The following is a 19652-nucleotide window of genomic DNA, read 5'->3' as shown; positions in this document are numbered from 1 at the left end:
ACAGGTAGTCCTCAACCAGACCAGATCAGGCGATCCGGTAGCGATGGGGGTGGGTAGTTTGGAGAACCGGTAGCAAAAATCCCTGCCTCCCCTGCCCATGCCCACCCAATCGCCCGGTCCCCACTTGCCTACTTGGCAGCTTGCTGCTTCTTTCGGCCTCACTCGCTTTTCCTGCCTTGCTTTGGCAGCTGCAATCAATTGCATCAGCTAGCAACTCAATCTGCTTACCTGCAATCCATCTAATCAGTGAGCAACTCAATTTGCCTGCTTTGTCCCTTCAATTGGGTAAGTAACTGGGTTTTTTTTGGGGGGGGGAGCTTTTAAAAAATAGTTAATTGGGGGGTTTTTTAGGAGTTTTTTTTTTAGACATAGCAATTTAAAGTTAAGGAAGTTTTAAATTTAGCTGCTATTATCTTAATAAAATAAAATAAAATAAAATAAAATAAAATAAAATAATTGTGCAGCTTTCTGAGATTTGGTGTGTTTCTGTAGTGTTTCACTCTAACTGCACAAACACACAAAATCTCACAAAGCTTATGTGGCATTTTGTTTATGTGTGTGAGTCAGTTGTATTGTGTTGTGTGTGTATAAAGTGTGAAAATTGGTTTTTGATACCTTTTATTGTTTTGTGTACTTTGTTTATATTTATTAAAGTGACTCGGGATCACATCAACCATTGCAGCATCCCCACGATCATCTGATCATTGGTTCATATCTAGGATGATTATATTGTCTGGAGGTCATGTGATCACCTGTGATCTTCTGACAAGCAAAGTCAATGGGGAAGTCAGATTCACTTAACAACCATGTTACTAACTTAACCACTACAATAATTCACTTAACAATTCGTGGCAATAAAGGTTGTAAAATGGGGCAAAAATCACAACGAATATGTCATTTACCAGCATAAATTTTGGGCTCAATTTGTTTGTAAATTGAGGATTAGCTGTACTTGTCATTTAATTTTTTATTTATTTTATTTATTGTTTTACAAACTCTCCCCCCTACAGATGTCCCTGATTCAGGGACTTTGCAGACCTCTGTGTTGTGGTCCACCAGCAGTCTACGGTGCTGGCAATGGAATCAGACAACGATGAGGTGGAGGTGAGGCCAGGGCCATCGGGAAGTGAGGTGCAGACTCCAGAGCCTCCAGAGACTGAAAATAGTGAGGAAGAGGAACTGGAGGAGCCTGTTCCTAATGCTCGCATGAAAAGAGCTGCCAAAAGGCAAGAGCAGCTCAAGCAGAGAGGACAACTCGGGAGTAGGGCCAAGAGATGATTGCCCCCTCCCATAAGGTTTAAAACAAGACCAGCACCGGTGTTTCAGCTTGCCAGAAAACAACGTTGTAACTGCGTTCTTTGCTCCGTTCTCTGCTCTGACTTCTGGACATTTATCAGGAAGGGCCTTTGGCAGTTTGCCTAATTGGACTCAGGTTTGTGATAACCAAAGAATGTGCGTTTGTGAGGCCTTTGTTTTATTTTGAGTTACACGACGCTGGGTATGAAGTAATTCCCAGCTGTTTGAATAAAGTTTATTTTATCATGGACTGAGTTTGTTGCTACCTACTTGGGTCTGGGTCACAACATTCTGGAAAAATGTCTGGGCAATGAACAGCCAGGTGATTGCATATAAAGCAGAGAGAGGGAGAGGAAAAGGAAGAGGAAGGGGGGAGGGAGAGGGAGAGGGAGAGAGAGAGAGAGAGAGAGGGAGAGGGAGAGAGAGAGAGAGAGAAACATCACATTTCACCTGAGAGAATTTTCCTGAATTCCTTTCTGCTTTGAAACAAATTTCTAAAACAATTCTTCTCTCATCAATTTGAATTAAAAGTAAAGTTTCCCTCGCACATATGTGCTAGTCGTTACCAACTCTAGGGGGCGGTGCTCATCTCCGTTTCAAAGCCGAAGAGCCAGCGCTGTCTGAACACATCTCCGTGGTCATGTGGCCGGCATGACTCAACACCAAGGGCGCACAGAACGCTGTTACCTTCCCACCAAGGTGGTCCCTATTTTTTCTATTTGCATTTTAAGTGCTTTCAAAACTGCTAGGTTGGCAAAGCTAGGACAAGTAACGGGAACCCCGTTACACGGCAGCACTAGGGATTCAAACCACTGAGCTGCCAACCTTTCAATCGACAAGCTCAACATCCTAGCCCCTGAGCCCCTAAGCGTCCCTTATAATTTGAATTAGAGGGGGGAAAACCCTTTGAAAGAATACATCTTTCTGCCCAGTATCAGTTCTAGGTTCCATATACCCATGTCTTTCCAATAATAAGACCCTGTCTTATATTTTTTGAACCCCGAAATAAGTGCTTGGCCTTATTTTCAGGAAGGTCTTATTATTTTGGGGTGTGTGGGGCAAGACAGGGCTCCTCTTGCTGTCTTACCTGATTTCCAGCTCTGTCTCTCTAAGCCTAATCAGAGGAAATGGCAGGGACCTGCTTCGCATGCATTTAAATATTTTCGGAGATGGCTTATTTTTTGGGGGAGGGGGCTTATTTTAGCCCATGTGCTCAAAAGCCCGATTGGGCTTATTATCAGAGGGTGGTCTTATTTTCAGAGAAACAGGGTATATATAACCAGGTGAGTTTTGATGCTTGCTACAGTATACTGGAATCTTTTTGTTTTAGTTGTCGATTGGTTTCCTGCCAGTTTATCATGCAGGTGCAATCCAACAATTATTGATGGTTTTGCCAATGTTTTGTACAATGCCACCGGACAATTTAATTCATCTATTTTCAATGTGTGATCTGGAGCTCCTTTCTTGATGTCAGAAAAGAGAAGCTGCCATGTTACATGGCAATGATACAAAATTTCCTATTTTTACAGTTTTCTCCAACAGCTGCCAAACTTGAAGCGATCCTGATATTTATTAAAGGGGCTCAAGGAGATAAAATTACTATATCATCTGTCATTTGGAGAGCAGAGCTTTTCTTTAACAAATATCTAGACAGCTCCTTCAGGTGGCATGAGAAAAATAAAAACTCGGCTGCTTCTGTCAACTTTTGGACACATTTTCGCTTTTTCTTTCTCCACTCTCTTCTGAAGCAATTCTCTTTACTTTTGATTTTTTTTTTAATGTCCAGTGAAGAAAAAAGAGACATTATCAGTAATAAGGCCTGCCAATGATGAAGTCTGATTGATGGCCTGCACTAAAAGACGTTATAATTCAGCCACTGGCTTTTTGAAAATAACCAGATATATATTTAAAAAGTGGCAATTAAAAAAAGAGGGAGAAAATGCTTATAGTTGCTGTCTACATAGATCTTTCTTTGTAAACATATTAGAGAGAAAAAAAGAAACTCTTTTTTTTACATTTACTAACATGACACTAATTGGGTTTGGGTTAATTTGTACTCCTAAAATGCAAGTGTAAAAAAAAATGTAGATTGGCCTCACTTGGTTTCAAATTCAGTTTAAGTAATCAGTGTATCCCTCCAAGTCTCAAACTTCAGTTGTTTTCAGCTGTCAAATCTTTGTTGAATCCATTTCAGCGACTGAATATTTGAGCTCCCATTTCTTGACAAGCTGTCCCATTTCTTATTAAGAGGACTTGTCCAGTCCTCTTCACGATCCCTCTTGAAAGCTGTGGGATAACACAATTATTTTAAAAGTGAAAGGAGGAACAACCATCTCTGACAAATCACCAGCTAACATACAAGGGATTACCAATTTCTGATTTCTTTTTATATGTTAGGAAAGGTATAACGACTAATCTTCTCTTCCATGTTGACAGTTGATTTAGATTTAGTTCCATCTTAGGCTCAGTACTCTTCAATATCTTTATAAATGACTTGGATGAGGGAATAGAAAGGGAAATTTGTAGATGACATTAAGCTGGCAGGAACAGCCAACACCCTTGATCATAGGATCAAGATCCAGGCTGATCTCAACATATTTGAACACTGGGCCCTATCTAACAAAATGAAATTAATTGTTGAGAAAAGTAAGGTCTTACACTTAGACCAAAAAAAAAAAACACCAACAACTTGTATAGATTAGGTGAAACTGGCTTAATAGCAGTAACTGTGAGATGGATCTTGGAGTCCTAGTGGACAATCAATTAAATATGAGCCAGCAGTATACAGCCACCAGCCAAAAAAAAAAAGCCAATGCAATCCTAAATTGCATTGACAGAGATATTGAATCAAGATCACATGAAGTGCTAGTACCACTCTATAAAATCTTATTAAGGCCACACCTAGAATACTTCATCCAGTTTCGAAACACCACACCACACTATAAAAAAGACTCTAGAAAGAGTGCAGAGAAGAGCAACAAAGATGATTAGGTTTGGAGGCTAAAGCATATGAAGAACAGTTGTAAGAACTGGGCATGGCTAGCCTAGTGACGAGAAGGACCAGGGGAGACATGATAGCAGGGTTCCAATATTTGAAAGGCTCTCTCAGAGAGGAGGGGGAAAGCCTATTTTCCAAAGCACCCGAAGGCCAGACAAGGAATAATGGATGGAAACTGATCAAGGACTCCTCAGGGTGCCGTCCACCAAGCAATGTCGGTTGACGGCCCCCAGGGGAAGGGCCTTCTCTGTGGGGGCTCCCACCCTCTGGAATGAACTTCCCCCAGGACTCTGTCAACTGCCTGACCTTCAGACCTTCCGCCGCGAGTTGAAGACATACCTATTTATTCACGCAGGACTGGCATAGAAATTTTTAGTAGTTTTTAATATTTGGATTTAAATTTTATGGGGTTTTATGGTTTTAAATGGATTTTAATTTGGCCTTATATTTAATACGTTTTTTAATTATTGTTTTATTGTGCTCTTTTTATTGTTTTATTTGGCTGTGAACCGCCCTGAGTCCTTCGGGAGAAGGGCGGTATAAAAATCTAATAAATGAAATGAAATGAAATGAAAGGAGAGATTCAACCTAAAAATAAGGGGAAATTTTCTGACAATGTGAACAATCAACTAATGGAACAGAAGTTGCATTTGGAAGTTATGGGTGCTTCATCACTGGAGGCTTTCAAGAAAAGACTGGAGAACTACTTGTCAGAAATGGCATAGGGTCTCCTGCTTGAGCAGGGGGTTGGACTAGATGATCTATAAGATCCCTTCCAACTCTGTTATTATTATTATTTTATTATTATTTATTCGATTTTTATACCGCCCTTCTCCCGAAGGACTCAGGGCGGTGTACAGCCAAAAGTAAAAACAGGCAATACAATATACAATTCAAATACAAATTAAAAAACTTATTTTATAATTGGCCTAAAAACTTTAAAATATATAAAACTAAAACCCCTTAAAATTAATAATAGAAAATTTAAAATCAATAAAATTTAAAATTTAAAATCAATAAAATTTAAGCCAGCCCCACGCGAATGAAAAGATGTGTCTTCAGTTTGCGGCGGAAGGTCCGAAGGTCAGATATTTGGCGTAAACCCGGGGGAAGCTCGTTCCAGAGTGTGGGAGCTCCCACAGAGAAGGACCTTCCCCTGATACAATATTCTGTATTAGAGTCTCAACAATGAAAGGGGTTCAGTGTTTGAATGTCAAGTGCAAACAAACAGAGCCAGTCGTGAATAGCTAAAGTCATCAACTTTATTTTCCACTACCTATCTTACAAGAATCTCACCACACTTGCTTGCCTTCATGGGTCTTGGGAGGTCAGGATTATGGCATGTGCAGCTGCACAATGACTCCAACTAGGTCCCTACTTGACCCCTCCTTCCAGGCTAACTGGCAGTTTCCCAGCATTGTACCACACATGCTAGCCACCCCACCCCCCTTTATAATATAAACCATATGTAGTGAACAGGTCTATTTGGAGTGGAGCAGCATGACAGTCACATGTACAAATTTGCTCTCTTTGTATATTCCAGCTATGCAAATCACTAAACATATTATCTCTGTTTAACTGTTCGTATTAGCAGTGCAGCATTCCTGGTGTAATGATACTTTTTTAAAATGTTCGTTAAGTAAGTTTTATAGCTATTTAGATTTGCAATGACTCCTAACACTAAGATTCCTTTATGCATTCTGCCTTCATTCTTTAAAAACCAAATAACTTCCTAATGAAGCTATTTTTCCTCTTTTTGACATCTATATTTTCCCCAATGTAAGATCTCTTCTGCATGTAACTTTCAACCTTGTGGTTGAATAAACAAAGAACAAAGATCCAGATGCAGAATCTAAGAGACAATAACTACATTTGTGACAGGCATAAAGCTGTTGCAAAGAACCACCATTTTTTTCCAATATAAAAATAAGGCAATCTTACCCCAGCTTTTAAAATACTCATAAAACCTTCAGGATGGTAAGAAACTAAGACAAATGAGATAGTCTTTTCCATAGCTGAGGTTGAGAACATTATGTTTTGTTTTGGTTTTTATTATGTCCCTTTTTTAATTATTAAAATCAAAAGCACTATGTTCTTGTAATTGCAACAGCGTGAGCATCTTCTGAAGAAAGCCAAAAGTATTTCTTGAAGTGGAGAGAGCAGCAGTGAATTCTAAGAACAAGCTTAGTCATCTCAGCAATTTTATTAGTTGATCAAATGTGCATTCACATTTCCATTCCAAAGCTCACTGTAGCGTTTAAGCCTTTAGGGTACAGTTTGTATTTTCAGGGCCAAAAAGGTCCATGGAATAAACAGAAACTTTAGACCTGATCTTGGGAAGTGCATAAGAAAAGCCTTTCTCATGATGGTTCGTACGTGAATCCAGCCATTGTGATTTATAAAACACACACACACACAAAATAGTTGATACTTTGGAAATATACCTCAATGATCCAAATTAATCACTAATATTTATTGCTAAAAACAAAAACTGGTAGATAAGTCTAAATGTTCAAACAGACAAACAACTTGGTTCCTCCAAGTCAATATTATTCATTTAGATTTGGAAGTCACTTCAGGATTTTAGACAAAGATCTGTCCATCTCTGTCGAATGATGTCTAAGATCTAAACTAGGATTTTCTGCATAAGAAGCCACTGAAATATATAGGTAGTCCTCGACTTACAACAGTTTGTTTAGTGATCAAAATTACAATAGCACCGAAAAATGTGAGTTATGACCAGTTATGATTTTGCAGCATCCCCATGATCACATGATTAAAATTCACATGCTTGGCAACTGGTTCATATTTATGACCGTTGCTGTGTCCCAAGGTCACATGATGAACTTTTGCAACCTTCTGACAGGCAAAGTCAATGGGGAAGCCAGATTCATTTAGTAGATAGTAACTTAACAACTGCACTGATTCACTTAACAACTGTGGCAAGGAAGGTCGTAAAATGGGCAAAACTTACTTTACAAATGTCTCACTTAACAACAGAAATGTTGGGCTCAATCCTCAAATTGAGGATTACCTGTACTGGAGTAAAGCTAAGTACAAAGAGATTTGTAAACTAAGATTATAAAATATAGGGACTGTTGGCGAATTGGTAGAGGGCATGATACAAAGATGAAGCCAATATCTTTGAACAGTTCTCTGCTCATAGATGACAGACAGCCTGTCCTTAGACTAGAACTCCACAATATGAAAAGCCACATGTTATATGTTTACAAACCACAGCTGTCTAGGTTCCTACAGTATGCACACCTGGAATGATCAAGTCATATTACTGTACGGCAGCCCACTTAAATAGCATGTTTTTGGTCAAATTGTGTACTGATTGATTGGCATACTGCTTTAATATATTCTATGTGGATTCCTAGCAGATGCAAAAGTAAAAAGAATGAAACAAGACAATGATACACCTAATCCTCCAATGTGCTACGGAAAAACTGTTTTTACCGGTGACCAGAAACTCACTACAGGTGTTTTGACTACAGTTGGGACCAGAATTTCTGTTGCTAATCAAGGCAGTTGTTAAGTGAACCATGCCCAAGTCTGTGAACTTTTTTTGCTTTAACACTTGTTAAATGAATCATTCTAATTGCTTTGTATCCCATAGTTGTTAAGCAGGTCCAGTTTCTCTCATTGAGCTTGCTTGTTGGAAGTCATCTAGGAAGGATAACTGCATGACCCCTGAAATGCTGCAACTGTTAAATACATACCAGTTGCCAAACTCTTGAATTTTGATCAAATGACCATGGGATGCTGCAATGATCACAAGTGCAAAGACTGGTCATGTCACTTTTTCAATGCTGTTTTAACTTTGAACGTCACTAAATGAATGGCTGTAAATTGTGGACTATCTATATTTTTGTTGTTAGTTGCAAAGTCGACCCATCGCGACCCCATGGACAACATTCCTCCAGGCCTTCCTGTCCTCTACCATCCCCTGGAGTCCATTTAAATTCATGCCTATTGCTTCAGTGACTCCATCCAGCCACCTCATTCTCTGTCGTCTCCTTCTTCTTTTGCCCTCAATCTTTCCCAGCATTAGGCTATTCTCCAGTGAGTCCTTCTTTCTCATTAGGTGGCCAAAGTATTTCAGTTTCATCTTCAGGATCTGGCCTTCTAAAGAGCAGTCAGGGTTGATCTCCTCTAGAACTGGCTTGTTTGTTCGCCTTGCAGTCCAAGGGACTTGCAGGAGTCTTCTCCAGCACCAGAGTTCAAAGGCCTCAATTCTTTGGCGCTCAGCTTTTCTTATGGTCCAACTATCTATATTAGCATTGCTAATCTAGTGAAGGTTCGTTCTCTGAGCTTGCAGGTGGGTTTCCGAACATTTCATTACCAGGCTAGGTAACATTTTTAGCAGAGTTTAGGGGATGTCAGTGTTCTTCTGTTTATAAGACCTTATGTGGTCAGTAGGTCTTGTGATCGGTCAGGTGTGGATATGTCAAATGAGGGTCTTGTGATGGGGAGGTTACGGGTCATTGGGAGGTGAAGTGCTGATTGGGGGGGGCTTGTGTGGGTTGGTTGAGGGTCAGTGCTGTCTCTGGTTGGCTGTGTGGTTGATTTGAATTCTGAGGGGTTCATAGGCTGACTGTTGGACAATGTGCCTGTTGATGAAATTGGAATGGGAAATGTCTAAATGTTTATGGAAATTCTCAGTCATCCAGGTCATGGTTGTTCCAAAGGTGTTTTTTCAAAAGGCAAGTGTTTCTCCTTGAAGACATTCTGTTTCTCATCCAAGAAGCTTTTTTAGTTCTGTTAGAACTGAAGAAACTTTTTGGATGAGAAGTGAAACATCTTCAAGCAGAAACAAAGTCCACTTGCCATTTGAAAAAGCTCAATTGTCTAGTTTCCTCTCTTTGGGTTCAATAGTAGGTTTCAAAATCCATCGCTACCAGTTCTCTCATGGGTGCTTCCACACTCGCATACGCGTGCAACACTTCTGCGCATGCACAGAAGTGTCCTGCGCAGGTGGGTGGAGCCTCCCACTGCCGCTACCGGTTCGCCTGATCCGGGGCGAACCGGTAACAACCCACCACAGCTTGGGTTGTTTGGAAACAATTCCTTGGATTTTTTTTCTACCCTCAAGTATGAATCATCCAGCTGAGACTCTTGATTCCTTGAAATGTAATTAGTGGAGCTGTATCTGCAAATATTTATCTCTGAAAGCAAGTGGGAACTTCAGGCATGGTTAAAATCTCAGCATAGTGACCTTCAAATTCTTAGAGAAGACATTGGTGTCCGTAATACCAGTGAGTAACTAAGTTGAAAATGCACAGAAGGACATAGAGGCTTTTAAGTAAAACTTCTGGACATGCAATACAAACAGATCACTCCAGTCCTTGCAACTTCTCTACTACCACAAAGACTCATAATTTGGGGAAAATGTAAACTCCAAGAGAGACGGTGATCTACCAGATCATCTTCTCACAGTGAGAAATCATCCTTTTATAAATGGGATACACCAAACATGCTTTCTTGTAGGAAATATATGACACTTTCCTGGGTCTGAAATGATTTGCTTTTTTTTCCAAGGGGAGAGAAAAATAACCCTGTAGGACTTATAGACCAACTTAATATATCACTAGCCACATGGCAATATTCACTATCCTGAAATACCTTAGATCAGGGGTCTGCAAACTTGTCTCTTTTAAGACTTGTGGACTTCAACTCCCAGAGTTGAAGTCCACAAGTCTTAAAAGAGCCAACTTTGCAGACCCTTGCCTTAGATTACCTTAAGTACTTTAGGTAGGTTGCAAAAAAAAATACAAAAGGGATGATGGTGATATTTTTACTACTGCCCTAAATTAAAATAGACATGCACTAGACTTACACACCAAGGGAAAGTTTTGGATTCTCTATCTCTTTTTGCAGCATAAGTGTGATTTCTGAGTCAAGTGATGTAGTAAACGGCCACATGTGTATAAATATTCTTTCACATGACTGGAGGTTTTGCTCCAAACAGGAAAGATTCAGGCTCTCCCTCCATGCAAAAGTTTCCATAATCTTGCCAGCTTCCATTCAACTTTACCTAACTTGGTTCAGGTCTGGTGCAAGCAACCAGAACCACTTATGGATTGTCTCAAGCAGAAGCTATATTGTTAGTCACCCATATTACAAGAATTTCACCAAACTGACTGCATTTCCTTGGGAATAGAGACAGTGGTGGGATTTTTTCCGGTTCTAGCCTGTTCGGGAGACCTGATAGTTGGGCCTGCGAGAGGCTCCACCCACCCACTCAGACATCATCACGTCCTTTTATTTATGCTCTGTGCATGTGCAGAAAGTCCTGTGCATACACGGAGGAGGCACACGCAGAGGTGGTTGCTCACATTTGTGAACCAGTTGTTAAGATAAGTCAATACCACCCCTGACTGCAAGCCCCAGTCAAGTCGATTCCCAGGCCAAGCCGCCCAGCCTTCCTGCCACTGCGGAAAGCTCCGGTCGAGTGCTGAGTCCTTGGCTGACCTAGGCTGCCACTGTTGTGCTGCCCCCACTTCCATCCCCAGCCTTGCCTGGCTAGCTCCGCTGCTGCCACATCTCCATCGCATGCAGTGCTCGCAGCCTAGCTAGCTAGCTGCCCCCGCCCCCGTCCCTAGGCTTGCCTGTCTTGCTTTGCCACAAGCATCGGAGCTCCATTTCTGTGCTTCCCAGGACTTCCCACTTGCCTCTGAATACCGGCTGAGGAGCTGCATAGCCATGCTAGCTGGGAGAATGCTCTCTCTCCCCCTGGCCAGGAACTGCATGACCATGCGGTTCATGGTCAGGGGGAGAGAGAGAGTGCTCTCCCAGCAAGCATGGCCCCTGGGAGGACCCTTTCCCCACTGGACAGGAGGTTGCTCACCTGCCTGGCCAGTGTCAGAAGAGAGGGAGGTTCCATTCTTTTCTTCACACCAGCCGCGCATCCCATTGCCTGCCGGTCCCGGTGCCGCTTGTGGCCAGACCCGGCCAGGAGGACAGCCACTCCACCTTGCCATGAGTGATGTCAAGTTGGCCATGCCCACCCAGTCCCATGACCACCTAGTCACCCCATCTATGCACACTCACAGAACCAGTTGTTAAATTATTTGAATCCCACCACTGGCTTGAGAATTCTGGGGGATTTTGGGGTGGGGAGGGAGTAAGACCTGTGCTGCTTCCTGCAGTGTACAGAATCTTAAGTTCAGCCCTCTTTTAACACCTCCCTCAGTCCAACTGGAGAGTCCACCACAGTTCCCTCTAAGTATGCTGGGTTTCCACTTTGATAATTGTCAGTGAAAATCTCAAGTCTATCTAAAGAATACAAGCTGAAGAGCCATGGTGGTGCAGTGGTTAGAATCAGGGGTGAAATCTACATATCTTCCCCACCAGTTTGGAAGTGCATGCACTGCGCCCATGCATCATGTGTGCATCATGTGCACACACTGACCCTCTGTGCATGCGCAAACCCTCCTGCGCATGCACAGAGGGTAAAAAACAGGTTACTTCCTGTTTAAAACCAGGAAGTAATGATGACCGGGTGCACTGCCATTGCTACCGGTGCTCTGAACCACCCGCCCCCATCGCTACTGGTTCAGCTGGTAGCATTTCACCGTTGGTTAGACTGCAGTACTGCAGGCTACTTCTGCTGACTGCCGGCTGCCAGCAGTTCAGCAGTTGGATCCTGACATGGTTCAAGGTTGACTCAGCCTTCCATCCTTTCAAAGTCAGTAAAATGAGGACTCAGATTGTTGGGGGCAATAGGCTGACTCTGTAAACCACTTAGAGAGGGCTGTAAAACACTGTGAAGTGATATATAAGTCTAAGTGCTATTGCTATTGCTCCTGCAGAAGTCTTCCCTGGACAGAGCATAGGTTTTTAATACAGGGAACACATGCAGATGAAGGGAGTCAAAGAGGTGTTCTAGGAATCAGGAAGGGAAACCCCAATTATTGTACAGTTTCACTTTCTTTTTGCCATCTGTATCGTTGTGCTGGCAGGAATAATTATCTCAAATCTTTGTTCTGTTTGACTCATTCTGATTTACTTTCTGACAGAGGAAAGAGATAATTGTTACTTGAGTCCTCAGTCTCTCATTAAGGAAGGAGGGGGCAATTGGATGGGGAAAGCGAACTGAACATCCATCTAAATGCAGATATCTTGCTGGCAATAAATTATTCTCTGTGGGGTACACATTGGGATGCACATTCTAATAAGTACTCCATTCAAAAAACACGTCTCCAGCCATAAATGCTCCAGCAGATGCTCACTGCATTTTTGCCAGCCAGCCCTTGTAAAGCTTGTCTGCTTTGATTCAAGAAGCTTCATTCAACCATTGCAGGATTATTCAGAAAAGATGGGGAAGGGATTTTTAAAGATACTCTGCAGTTAATCCATGGATGAACACAAAGATGAGAAAGCAAAGTAGACAAGCTGACAAAATCCACACTCTTCTAGTAGATGAGCAGTATTGGTCTCTGACTGCAACACAGTTAGAAACTATCAAGTCAAGTTGTGATTCCTGGTGAAGGAAAAGCCTCAGGTCTCTCTCCCATAAAGACCTAATTCTCTGTAAAGAATTAGCATTTGCAGACAATGTGCAAGCACACAAGCAGTAATGAAAACAGCTTAGTTAATAAAACCCTCAGAAAATGTTTGCTCAACTGAAACCCCAGATATACCCTGTTTCCCCCAAAATAAGACATCCCTTGATAATAAGCCCAATCGGGTTTTTGAGTGCCTGGCAATAAGGCCAAGCGCTTATTTCAGGGTTCAAAAAAATATAAGACAGGGTCTTATTTTTGGGGAAACACGGTAGTTATGGGATAAGAGGACTGCATGAAGAGGAAACCGAGGGTATCATGGGTGCTAAAAATAGATGATTATGCTATATCTATATCTATATCTATATCTATCTGTCGGTTTATCTATCTATCTATCTATCTATCTATCTATCTATCTATCTATCTATCCACACACACACACACACACACAGAGAGAGAGAGAGAGAGAGAGAGAGTTTACAGATTTGTCAAAAGGCAACAGCTTAGGAAAAGAGGAATGGGGGAGCAATGTACTAATAATGGCATAATGTACTAATTGAAATTTAGCCCCTAATGGAAATTAGAGGCAAATGTGCTGATCACAGCTAGACAGTGCAGATGCAAGCTAAGCAATATTAATAAACATTGATAAGGTCAGAGGGGTTGGCTTAAGGTGGGCTCATGGAGAAGGAATTATAAAAACTGTGTCCTTTCCTCTGTGTAGAATAAAGGATGGCAAATCTCCATCTCAGTGTTCCAGAACCATTTTTCTCAGACAGCATTGGTGACCATGTGAACAAATGCTCACCATTTCAATTAATATTCAGTAGCAACTGGTAATTATTTCAAGGACATTCCAGTAATTATTTTGGTCCCATCCATCAACCCATCCTATTTGTTGTGTTCCTGTTTCTTTGCTTGCCAAGCATAATGCTATTTTTTTCTAGTGCTTCATCTGCTTGCGTGAGGTGTCCAAAGAATATGAGCTTCTGCCTACTGATCATCACCTCAAGGGACAATCTAGCTTTATTTGGCCCAGGACTAAGTGATTAGTTCCTTTTTCAGTCCAGGTTCCTGTTACTAACAGTTTCCAAATCCCTAATTTGAAGGCCTTTTTCCCCTGAATCTTTTCCCCCTTGTTCATTCTCTATGTCACAGCCATATAATGCAAATAATAATATTTTTTTTAAAAAATGCTGCTTTAATTATTTTCATGGCTGTCATAGAAATGTCCTTCTTCATGTTTGACATTGCCTTCTTCATATTAATTTTCTTTTCATTTCTAAAGCAACCTTTTTCTATTGATTTCTTGAGCTGCTCTATACTTGTTTGTGGTCCATTATAAGTTGGTTGACATTATCTTTGTCTTCTTTGTATTTAATATTAAACAAGATTTTTATTTTTTTTCCGTTTCATTTACTATTCTTTGTCATCTTTCTTTTAAGTGGTATCATCTGCATATCTCAAAATGTTTTCTCCTTCAATTTTGATTCCAGATACTATGTTTTCCAGTCTGGACATTCTTGTATTTTTTAATAACTTAAAAGGATATGTGGACAATCCCATTCTTGTCTCATAGCCATTTCAGACATTCTAATAAATTGCTTGTTGCAAATTTTCCTCAATAAAATAATTCATAATAAAACTATTAGGCTCAAGAGATTCCATATTCTGCCATGATACTGTCAAAGACTTGAGTTCCATACTATTTGAGATTTTATTTTCCCCCCAATCCTCAACCACATACTACAGAATCATAGAATCATCAAGTTGAAAGGCATCTTGGAGGTCTTCTGGTCGAACCTTTTGGCCAGGGCAGGAATCTTCATATCTTCCATGATCACATTTAGAATAGAATAGAATAGAATTTTATTGTCCAAGTGTGATTGGACACACAAGGAATTTGTCTTGGTGCATATGCTCTCAGTGTACATAAAAGAAAAGATATGTTCATCAAGGTACAACATTTACAACACAATTGATGGTCAGTATATCAATATAAATCATAAGGATTGCCAGCAACAAGTTATAGTCATACAGTCATAAGTGGAAAGAGATGGGTGATGGGAACTATGAAACGATTAATAGTAGTGCAGATTCAGTAAATAGTCTGACATGTTGAGGGAATTATTTGTTTAGCAGAGTGATGGCCTTCGGGAAAAAACTGTTCTTGTGTCTAGTTGTTCTGTTATGCAGTGCTCTATAGCGTCGTTTTGAGGGTAGGAGTTGAAACAGTTTATGTCCAGGATGCGAGGGATCTGCAAATATTTTCATATTTACGATGAAGTTAGGACACAATTGTCAATGGTAGGTGAATTCAAGGGCTTAGATCTCAAACAACTGAACTGTCTTCTTGCAGATGTGTTTCCAACTGCTGGAAAACTGATTTCTACTTTTGCTCTTCTGTTATATAAACGTAGAAAGAAACATTTAAGTTCTTAGTTGTATCTCTTGCTTTATCTCGCTTTCACCTTCTTACATCTAATATTATTTTTATTATTTCATTTTACAAGCCTACTATTCCATTGTTATTTGATGGTACATTACACATTATGCCCGGTGGTTACAACAATAAATTTACTGACTACACTGCTTAATAGCACTCACCATCCTTATTTCAAGTTTGGGTCTTCCTCTGTAAAGCTTTCACCAAGCAGATGTTGTTATATTCATGGGATTTATGAAGCTCTTATCTGTAGACTCTATCATGTCTCCTCTTAGTCCTCTTTTCTTTAGGCTAAGTATAGAATAGAATAGAATAGAATTTTTATTGGCCAAGTGTGATTGGACACACAAGGAATTTGTCTTGGTGCATATGCTCTCAGTGTACATTAAAAAAAAAAGATACGTTCATCAAGGGACAACATTTACAACACAATTGATGGTCAGTATATCAATATAAATCATAAGGATTGCCAGCAACAAGTTAGAGTCATACAGTCATAAGTGGAAAGAGATGGGTGATGGGAACTATGAAACGATTAATAGTAGTGCAGATTCAGTAAATAATCTGACAGTGTTGATGGAATTATTTGTTTAGCACAGTGATGGCCTTTGGGAAAAAACTGTTCTTGTGTCTAGTTGTTCTGTTATGCAGTGCTCTATAGCGTCGTTTTGAGGGTAGGAGTTGAAACAGTTTATGTCCAGGATGCGAGGGATCTGCAAATATTTTCATATTTACGATGAAGTTAGGACACAATTGTCAATGGTAGGTGAATTCAAGGGCTTAGATCTCAAACAACTGAACTGTCTTCTTGCAGATGTGTTTCCAACTGCTGGAAAACTGATTTCTACTTTTGCTCTTCTGTTATATAAACGTAGAAAGAAACATTTAAGTTCTTAGTTGTATCTCTTGCTTTATCTCGCTTTCACCTTCTTACATCTAATATTATTTTTATTATTTCATTTTACAAGCCTACTATTCCATTGTTATTTGATGGTACATTACACATTATGCCCGGTGGTTACAACAATAAATTTACTGACTACACTGCTTAATAGCACTCACCATCCTTATTTCAAGTTTGGGTCTTCCTCTGTAAAGCTTTCACCAAGCAGATGTTGTTATATTCATGGGATTTATGAAGCTCTTATCTGTAGACTCTATCATGTCTCCTCTTAGTCCTCTTTTCTTTAGGCTAAGTATAGAATAGAATAGAATAGAATTTTATATTGGCCAAGTGTGATTGGACACACAAGGAATTTGTCTTGGGGCATATGCTCTCAGTGTCCTTTAAAGGAAAGATGCGTTCATCAAGGTACAACATTTACAACACAATTGATGGTCAATATATCAATATAAATCATAAGGATTACCAGCAACAAAGTTACAGTCATACAGTCATAAGTGGAAAGAGATTGGTGATGGGAACTATGAGAAGATTAAAAGTAGTGCAGATTTAGTAAATAGTTTGACAGTGTTGAGGGAATTATTTGTTTAGCAGATTGATGGCCTTCGGGGAAAAACTGTTCTTGTGTCTAGTTGTTCTGGTGTGCAGTGCTCTATAGCGTTGTTTTGAGGGTAGGAGTTGAAACAGTTTATGTCCAGGATGCAAGGGATCTGTAAATATTTTCACGGCCCTCTTCTTGATTCGTGCAGTATACAGGTCCCCAATGGAAGGCAGGTTGGTAGCAATTATTTTTTCTGCAGTTCTAATTATCATCTGAAGTCTGTGTCTTTCTTGTTGGGTTGCAGAACCGAACCAGACAGTTATAGAGGTGCAAATGACAGACTCAATAATTCCTCTGTAGAACTGAATCAGCAGCTCTTTGGGCAGTTTGAGCTTACTGAGTTGGCACAGAAAGAACATTCTTTGTTGTCCTTTTTTGATGATGTTTTTGATGTTAGCTGTCCATTTTAGATCTTGCGATATGATAGAACCTAGAAATTTAAAGGTTTCTACTGTTGATACTGTGTTGTCTAGTATTGTGAGAGGTGGAAGTATGGAAGGGTTTCTCTTAAAGTCTACCACCATTTCTGCGGTTTTGAGTGTGTTCAGTTCCAGATTGTTTTGGTTGGACCACAAGGCTAGTCGTTCGACCTCTCGTCTATATGCCGATTCGTCATTGTCTCGAATGGACAATGACGAATCCAGTGCCTTTAACTGTTTTTCATAAGATTTAGTATTTGAGTTCCTCACCATCTTTACTATTTTTCTCTGCTCTTTTGTCAGATCATCAATTTCCTTCTTATGTTGCAGTGACTAGAACTGGACACAATTTTTCAGAGTGGTCTGACCAGTGCAGAAAAGAAAAGAACTTCCTCTGATCATAACACTCTACCTTTGTTGATGAGGCTCAAGATGGTACAGGCACTTTTGACATCTGAAGCATGTTGTTCCTGGTATCATGCTTAATACCTGTTCTACCAAGATATCCAGATCCTTCTCACAAGTAGTACTGCCAAGTGAGATATTGCCCATCTATTTTAAATCTGGTTTATCCTACCTAAATGTAGAACCCCACTTTTCGAATGGTTCAATTCCACTTTCTTGAATAAGATCCAATGTTCAAGTCTATCAAGATCATTTGAACCTTGAGCCTATCCAAAAGATTTGATAAGTATCCCTTCCATCCTATTACCTAAATAATTTATGAAAATGTTAAAAGAGCACTTGGCAGAGTCTTAAACTCTTCTGCTTGCTCATATTGACATAAAACATTATGAGCTATATGTAGATTTGTTTCCAAATTTTTTGTTCTAAGCACATTGACCCCTAAATTGCTTTAAAAATTAAAATGTTGGAGTCAGAATGATATTACCCCTTTCTTTTTAGGGGGGCACATAAGCCTGATCTCAACATCCATATCGGGCTGCTGATGAAACCCTATATATTCTGTATTCACTGCTGTAAAGGCAGCTCAGGTTATCCTATGGCATGGATTCCACTAGAAACAAATGAGAAATGTATTTATTTTGCAACTATATGAAACCTTTTTAATATCTGATTTTTTAACAAAGTTTCATAAGCCTAACTTTGTTATCCTTCCATGTTCTGAATTCTGTGTTGCAGTTCACAAAGAAACAATAAAATTAGAGTAGCGTAAATTGCATATCAAGATTCATATATTCAAGAAAACAATATACCGAATGGTATTATATCAGGGAAATTTGCTTGCAAGAACGGCACACATTAAGCTCAGCTACAAATAAGAATACATACATTTGGAGTAGAGCATACCAAAAGATGGTTAAATTTTAATGCAAACCAGACAATTAAGTTCATTGGACTACATTCCATATATTTGCAAAAATAGGAATCTGACATTGACAGTTGTACTCAAGCCCAACTTTAATTCACTCTCCTTGTATAGTAGTATAAATTAATGAGCCAGTGTTATTTTACTATGAGATTAACAGGAATTTAGTAGCATCTGCCTTCCCTTCCAACCTTAACTATTTTATTTGGATTAGGCACTTTAATTCTACTGGATTGACTTTGCTTCATTCATGATTACAGAAATGTCTTGGTCAACACTGTCTCCCTCAGCTAGGAAATGGAGGTGAATATTGCCCCCTAGAGTTGGAAATAACTGGGCAGGTATAAATAGAATGGAATGGAATGGAAAAACTTTGTCACTTTGAATGTACACTAATTGGCATACATTAAAATGAAATTTTGTTGCATGCAGGTCTCAAAGGGTCACCACCTCCAATAACGCTACATAAACATGACTAAATAAATAAATAAATATGCATATACCCACATATATTAAACCTCCTCCCAGAGGGGAGCAACAGAAACAGACCATGGGGTGTGTGTGGGGGGGTCTCTAACAATGCTTTGAGCTCTAAGCACATAGTGATTGTAAGCAGTATCCTGAATAACAGGAAGCAAGCTTCCTATAATTTTCTCCACTGTCCTCACCACTCTCTGTATGGACTTTCTAACTGAGGCATTGCTGCCACCAAACCAAATAGTGATGTGGTTTGTTAAAACACTCTCAATTGTGCCTCTGTTGTTTTACTTACATTGGGTAAAAAAGACTTTCTGATAAAATGACTGAGGTAACGAAGGAAAAAGTTTGGGAAGCACTGCTCTAAGCTTTGTTTGAAAAGCCAGTTTGTACATTTTTTCCTAAAGAATGATATGGCTGAGGCCAAATAAATTTAAGAGAAAGAACATTATAGCAAATAGGAGGGCAACAGAGAAGGCAGTTTATGGGGAGACCGGCAAATATACAAATGGAAAACAGGCATCTCAAGGTCTCAGCATTTTGCGGTTTACTTATTTAATATTTGAACTTCTGCTAAGCAGAGGTTATCTTGCCTTTTCCCAGATACATTTACTCAGAAGCAAGTCTAATTGGATTCTCTGAGGTTCAGCCCTCGCCTGCAAAGGAAACTC

Source organism: Ahaetulla prasina, chromosome 10 (genome assembly GCF_028640845.1).
Source record: "Ahaetulla prasina isolate Xishuangbanna chromosome 10, ASM2864084v1, whole genome shotgun sequence".
Taxonomy (NCBI): Eukaryota; Metazoa; Chordata; class Lepidosauria; order Squamata; family Colubridae; genus Ahaetulla; species Ahaetulla prasina.
The sequence above is the reverse complement of the archived record's forward strand: the minus strand, read 5'-3'. Positions refer to the sequence as shown.